At 38.5% G+C, this 7,713-nt stretch overlaps 1 non-coding gene across 1 annotated transcript; it reads left to right on the top strand.

The window, feature by feature from the left end:
• The first annotated feature begins 3,604 nt into the window (after positions 1-3,604).
• Positions 3,605-3,711, top strand: LOC141699417 (small nucleolar RNA R71). The gene has a single exon (XR_012565881.1). It is a non-coding gene; the product is annotated as a small nucleolar RNA R71 (small nucleolar RNA).
• Positions 3,712-7,713: the final 4,002 nt, after the last annotated feature.

Raw genomic sequence — 7,713 nt, forward strand, 5'->3', positions numbered from 1 at the left:
GTTGTAAGGAATACATCTCCTGATGATTTGGTCAGCTCCTTGGCAAAAAAGAAATGGGTCATCCCACATATACCACTTCACTTCATGTAGAAACTTCTTCCTTTGAGCATAAGATAAGTCGGGAGGCATGATGTTACTCACAAGGTAGTTCACAATGTATGCAAGCCACGGTTCTTCTTCTTGCACTCCAAACAGCTGGTCTTCAGGAAAAGACTCATTTATCAAGGTCTTATCCAATGAAGTAGCATTAGGATTCTCTAATCGCGAGAGATGATCAGCAACTTGATTTTCAGTTCCTTTTCTATCCTTGATCTCTAGTTCAAATTCTTGGAGCAAAAGAACCCATCTAACCAATCTAGGCTTCGAGTCCTTCGAGACGAGATATCGAATGGCTGCGTGATCAGTGAAAACTGTCACCTTAGTCCCAAGTAGATAAGATCGAAATTTCTCAAAACCATAGACAATAGCCAAAAGTTCTTTCTCCGTAGTAGTGTAATTCAGTTGAGCACCATTTAGAGTCTTACTAGCGTAGTAGACTACATAAAATATATTGTTCTTTCTCTGCCCAAGAACTGCTCCAACTGCATAGTTACTTGCATCGCACATCATCTCAAATGGCTCATTGCAATCAGGTGCAGTTATGATTGGTGCCGAGATTAGACTCTTTTTCAATGTCTCAAAAGCCGCAAGGCACTCGTCATCAAATTTAAAAGGGACATCTTTCTCTAGTAAACTGCATAATGGCTTTGAAATTTTCGAGAAGTCTTTGATGAAATGCCTGTAGAAACTCGCGTGACCAATAAAAATGCGGATTCCCTTAACGAAAATAGGTGGGGGAAGATTCTCAATGACACCCACCTTGGCCTTATCCACCTCAAGACCCTTAATGGAAACCTTGTGCCCGAGAATTATGCCTTGACGCACCATAAAGTGACATTTCTCCCAATTGAGAACCAGATTGGTCTCAACGCACCTCTTGAGGATGTGTCCAAGATTTTGCAAGCATTCATCAAAAGAATCACCAAATACTGAGAAGTCGTCCATGAACACTTCCATATTCTGGCCTATCATGTCAGAAAAGATGGCCATCATCATCGCTGAAATGTGGCTGGTGCACCACACAGACTGAAAGAAACTCGTCTAAAGGCGAATGTACCGAATGGACAAGTGAAGGTAGTTTTCTCCTGATCTTCTGGAGCGATACAAATCTGGTTGTAACCCGAATAACCATCCAGAAGACAATAGTACTCATGACCAGCCAACCTGTCAAACATCTGATCAGTGAAGGGTAGGGGAAAGTGATCCCTTTCTAGTGGCTTTATTCAGCTTCCTATAGTCCATACCGACTCTCCACCCCGTGACTGTTCTTGTAGGAATAAGTTCATTCTTCTCATTTGCTACTATAGTAATACCACTTTTTTTGGTACACATTGAACTGGGCTTACCCATGAACTGCCAGAGATAGGATAAATGATCCCTGCATCTAGCCACTTCAAAATTTCCTTCTTTACTACTTTCTTCATGATTAGATTAAGTCTTCTTTGCTGCTCGACTGTAGGCTTTCTACCTTCTTCTAACAGAATTTTATGCATGCAGTTGGAAGGGTTGATTCCCTTGATATCTGTTATAGTCCATCTAATTGTCGATTTAAACTCTCTCAGAATTCTCAGAAGCTTTTCCTCATCACTACCTGAAAGGTCAGATGCAATAATAACAGGCAGAGTAGATGCATCACCTAAAAAAGCATACCTCAAATGTTCAGGTAAAGGATTAAGCTCAAGAGTAGGAGCTTCTTCAATAGAACGCTTGAGGCGTTTAGGAGCTTTGCTCAATTCTTCCATTCCAAGAGATCCAAAAGGTATATCTATCTTCCTCTTCTAGGGAGACACATTCAAATATTACAATTGCTCATCTCTTTCATCATCTTCACTGCCTGAATTTCCCAACAAGGCTTTTTCTAAGGCATCAGACCTTAGCATTTGATCAAGTTCCAATATGACCACCGAGTCGACCAACTCGACTTTTAAGCACTCCTCATTATCAGTAGGAAATTTTATAGCATTGAACACATTAAAAGTCACATCCTGATCCAACACTCGCATTGTAAGCTCACCCTTCTGCACATCACTTAAGGTCCGGCCAGTTGCCAAGAAGGGCCTTCCCAAGATTATGGGAATCTTCTTATGCTTCTCGAAATCAAGAATGATAAAATCAGCAGGGAAGATGAGTTTATCCACCTTGACCAATACATCCTCCAAAATACCTCGTGGATACGTAATAGAACGGTCGGCCAACTGCAAGGTCATATAAGTTGGTTTTGGATCAGGCAAGTCCAACTGTTTGAAGATTGATAAAGGCATCAGATTGATGCTAGCTGCCAAGTCTCATAAGCATCTGTCAAAAGACACTTTTTCAATAGTACATGGAATAGTGAAGCTTCCTGAATCTTTAAGCTTTGGAGGCAACTTCTGCTGCAACATAGCACTACATTCCTCCGTGAGTGCGACAGTCTCTAAATCATCTAGCTTCACCTTCCGAGAGAGAATACCTTTCATAAACTTTGCATAACTAGGCATCTGCTCGAGAGCCTCGGCGAAAGGTATGTCGAAATGAAGTTTCTTGAACACCTCCAGAAACTTCTCAAATTGCTTTTCCAGCTTTTTCTTCTGCAGCCTCTTAGGAAAAGGCGGTGGAGGATAGTTCTATTTCTCCACTGTATTACCCTCAGGCAGAGTGTGCTCAACAGTAGTCTTCCTTGGTTCCACTTCTTCATCCTGCTGCTTTGCTTCTTCCTCAACCCCAGCTTTTTCAGTCAATTCTTGAGTGTGATCGGGATTTGCAACCTTCCCAGACCTCAAAGTAATTGCCTTTACCTGCTCCTTAGCTTCCTTCTTCCCTGGTACTTTAGTGTCACTAGGTAGTGTACAAGTTTGACGATTTAGCAAGGCATTGGCAATTTGCCCAATTTGATTTTCCAAGGTTTTTATAGAAATGGCTTGGCTCTTGCACATAAGCTTCAACTCCTCTAATTCAGATTTTTCATTAGCTTGCTGCAGCTGGAGTTGTTGTTTTGGTGCATACTGCGGTTGCTGAAACCCATGGGGGTTGTACTGCTTAGCTGGATACTGCTGATAAGGCTGTTGAACCGCATTCTGAGCATTACTCCAACTGAAATTAGGATGATTGTGGTTGTTAGGATGATAGGTGGCTCGCACAGGTTGTTGCGATAGCTGGAAGTTGCTCAGGAACTGAGCTGATTTATTAGAAATTGCACACTGATCAGTCTGATGGGCACTAGTACAAAGCTCACAGACACTAGTAATTTGATTAACTCCATAATTAGCCAAAGTGTCCACCTTCATTGTCAAAGCCTTAAGTTGGGCAGCTATAGCAGTTGCTGCGTCCAACTCCAGAATTCCTGCTACTTTTCCCTGTCAGTCTCTGGGAAGGATTCTGGTACTTATTAGCAGCCATCAGTTCAATAAGTTCATAAGCTTCATCATAGCTTTTAGCCCACAAGGCTCCTCCTGATGCTGCATCAAGCATGGGCTTAGAAGCAGGACCCAATCCATTGTAGAAACAGTTGATAATTATCCAATCAGGCATGCCATGGTGTAGGCACTTTCTTAGCATCTCCTTATATCGATCCTAAGCCTCACACAGAGATTCTCCAATTTGTTGTGCGAAATGGGTAAGAGCATTCCTGATTGCTATAATCTTCGCCATGGGAAAAAATTTAGTGAGAAACTTTTAAGCAAGATCTTCCCAAGTTGTGATAGACCCTGCCGGTAGAGAGTGTAACCAGCACTTAGCTTTGTCCCTCAAAGAGAATGGGAAGAGTCGCAGCTTGATAGCATCTTCAGTCACACCATTGAACTTGAAAGTGTCGCAGATCTCGATGAAAACCCTGATGTGCATGGTGGGGTCTTTGGTAGGAAAACCCCCAAACTAAACTAAGTTATGTATCATCTGGATCGTGCTTGACTTAATCTCAAAAGTGTTAGTCGCGATGGCTGGTCTAATGATGCTAGACTGAATGTCATTAAACTTTGGCTTAAGATAGTCCATCAAAGCCTTCGGATTTTCTGCTTGATCACCATAGCTACTATAATTGGCTCTTCAATTTTATCTTCTTCTTCTACCTTCTTTTCTTCCTCGGAAACTTCCCTGCGAATTACCACAAGTTCTTCCTCGGCTTTATCCAGTGTTCTCTTACGAGTACGCGAACTCGTATGCATACACCCTCAATAGATCACCTGAAATAAAACAAGGAAACAAATAAGTAACAATGTCCAAGTCAATGAACTTTAACGACCACTGATGGAAAGCACATAAACTAGTAATTAACACTGTAGTCCCCGGCAGCGGCGCCAAAAACTTGTTAGTCGCTAAACACGCGCTAATATTACACGCAAGTATACGAGTTCGCAAGTAGTATAAGATATAAATCAAATTCAATCCCATAGAGACTGTTTTGGTTAACTATCTAAATTACGCACCTAAGCAACAATGTATGGTTATTATTCAATGCCTAGATAATAACAAAGTGAGGATGTTTATAACTAAGGATTACGCTAATAATTATAACTAAGAGAATAAAATAGACTGGATTAATATATATGACAAACATGGGATTCTAACTTCATTAAGTACTTCATTCAATAGTTTTATTATTCTCAACCTTAGAATGCATTGGTGATGACACTAATCAGATAACACGAAACTGATAAATGCCAACTTTCATTGCACGAGTACCATTCTACCATACATCCACAAAAGAGATGGAAGCTGAATAGGCACCAATTATATTGAGACCCTATATATCTATAGAATTTGACAACATAATGGTTTAAGCACAAGTTATCGATCTTGATTACATAGGGCAAGTAAGATGGGTAAAATTACCTACGAATCATGCATAACAATACATGAACCTATGCTAGCATGGCAAGTTCTAAATCCTTAAATTCACTTTCGCTTCATTAAGAATTAACACGCTGTCTTATAAGTTCGCGACGCTCATAAGATGAATAAACACAACCATAACTAGGATATCATACAATCACCACACACTAAGGCATCAAACAATTCAACTAAAGAAATCCATAAATAAATCCGCTAGAACCCCACGATAACGATTAGTCCATAATTGAACTCATCGCCAATGTGGGTTCCAATGAAAACATGATATAGCAAACGTAGTCTTTATACGAATAAATAAACCAAGTACACATAAGAATATAGGTTCAGCAAAACAAGAAACAAGCATCCAAATTATAACTCAAAACAAAGATTCACAAGAATAAACTAGATCGTCTTCGCCTTTGTTGAATAGTGCCAAAAGGTCTCTTGTTGTCTTCTCCCTCCTTGATGTCTTGAAAACTCTGGATATCTGAATATCTCCTTGAAAAATGACTTAAGTTATGTTTGTACAGCAGTCCATGCATTCCCAGGAGTCCAGAATTCGAATTGCAAAGGAATTAGGATTTTTAAATCCCAACACAGCGCGGCCGCGCGCTTCACCAGCGCGGGCGTGCTGACTTTCTGTTCCCCTGGCGTGGCCGCGCGCAATACCAGCACGGGCGCGTCTGCCTTCTGCCAAAACTTTATTTTTTCTTCTTCTTTATTCCTTGCAGCTTCGAGCCAATCTTTCAAGCTATTATTTCAACACATCCTAAACACCATATTAGCATCAAAATAATGCTAATTCACCTGATTCACAAAGTAAAGCTTGAAATGCAAAAACACTTGAAAACACGTTAAAACACAAATAACTTGAGTACAAATACACCAATTTAAAGCTTATTAGAGCATAAATAAGTGTCATAAATGCCACTTAACATGTGCCCAAATTAAAACACTACTAAAGGTTTTTAACCTTCTTGTAGTCACAACACACACAAGTGATGGCGTCCCATCCAACTCTTATCACACAGACATGTATACCTTGTGTTCCCTATAGTTAGGTTGTTCATCTCAGTCAGAATAAAAATATAAAAGGAATTCAAAACTAATTGAATAATCAAGGGTTTCTAATAAACGACTTGTTAATGCAATCCTTGGATCAAAACTGAAAAGGTTTCAAAGCTAATATTTTTGGAGAAAAATGAAATCCAGAAAACAAGATTCTGGCATAAAATAGCCAAGTGGTGTCATATCACCAATAAACCATCCACCATAAAAAGATAGGTGGAAATTTCAATATCAGAACTTGACAAAGCTATCAAGACCTGAAAAATAGGCTTCATGACAGCCTCTGGCACATTACGTAATTGAAAACGGGTGTTAACAGATACCTCTTTTTGAGAGGTGTCAAGAGAAGTTATAGAAAGAGAAGGTATTGTCAAGGTTTTAATACTTATCTTCTATTTGAACTCTTATATTGACTCGCCATCCGATTCTAGGCACTTTTTCATCTTCTAAGAATATCGATAATCTTCATTGTCGTCGAATCGTAGTAGCCCCAGAAGATTCCATAATAGAAGTTTGAAACTGCCAGGAGTTTTGTCCAGCTCAACACAACCATCTCCAACGAATGCGCATATCTTAGCTTACTCTTTAGTACTATATCCAATAGTCCAACATGAACTCGATATGAGCTCAAACGTCCTTACATAGCTATACACAATCCTACACACTCTCGTTTCTAAGTTACTATAACCTCAGCTCTGATACCAACCTGAAACGCCCCCAAATCCGGGGTCAGGGGATTTGGTCATCACGATGAAACCTCAATCCAAAATAACCTGTTGAATTAATAAACAAATGTCAGCAACTAAAATATAGCTCATGTGACCCCAAACTATACCAAGATCTTTTTAGGTTACAGTTCTAGTAACAAGAATTCCAAATTCCATAAATAACTTTTTCTCTTTCTTTTAAAACTATTTTCAACAATATACAAACTCCAAACTTAACCCGCTAGTATAACTTCAAAAAAAAGTAGACTAGGACCCACTATACAATACATAATTATAAAGTAATATAATATAAATAATTCTACATAATAATCTTACACTAGTCCGCAAACCCTGGACCAACCACCTTCCAAAAGTTTCTTCATTGCTTCTTCAAATTACGCGACTAAACAGCGCAAGCTAATCCTCACTAAAAGGTTAAATTTAAAAACAGGAAATTATGAGCGAAAGAAATGCTCAACAAGTTAAGTATGTTATATAAATGGTCTTTTTATATAAAAACCGACATCAGCAATGGAGCAAAACATTTAAATCAGAAATTGCTGAATCGGAAAAGTTTTAGTTAAGGAATCCCAGAATTGGTTCCTTATTTGTATTCAAAACGCTTTTTATATATTCTTTTGGGCGAAATGATTCAGCAATACTTTGAATCATGACGAGAATAAAACTCGTAAAACAGCGTTTACGGAAATATCATAAACAACAATAACATGAAAAAGTGATTATGTACAGAATCATAAACTTTATTTAAAACCGAACTCTTGATATTAATATTCATTTTCTTATCATATCAAATTAGATATCAATACTAACTTAGATGCTCACAACATACCATTACTAAAGTATTGAAATCAACATCAATCATATATATCAATACCACTTTTGATATTAACAACAAACTAAATGTCAACATCAAGCAAAAACTGAATCAAAATTGTATTTCACCTTTCTATTCAAAATACAAATACTTGATAAATCATTTATTATATGATTGTCAAAACAATATAATAATTTA

Source organism: Apium graveolens, chromosome 11, assembly GCF_009905375.1.
Source record: "Apium graveolens cultivar Ventura chromosome 11, ASM990537v1, whole genome shotgun sequence".
NCBI lineage: Eukaryota > Viridiplantae > Streptophyta > Magnoliopsida > Apiales > Apiaceae > Apium > Apium graveolens.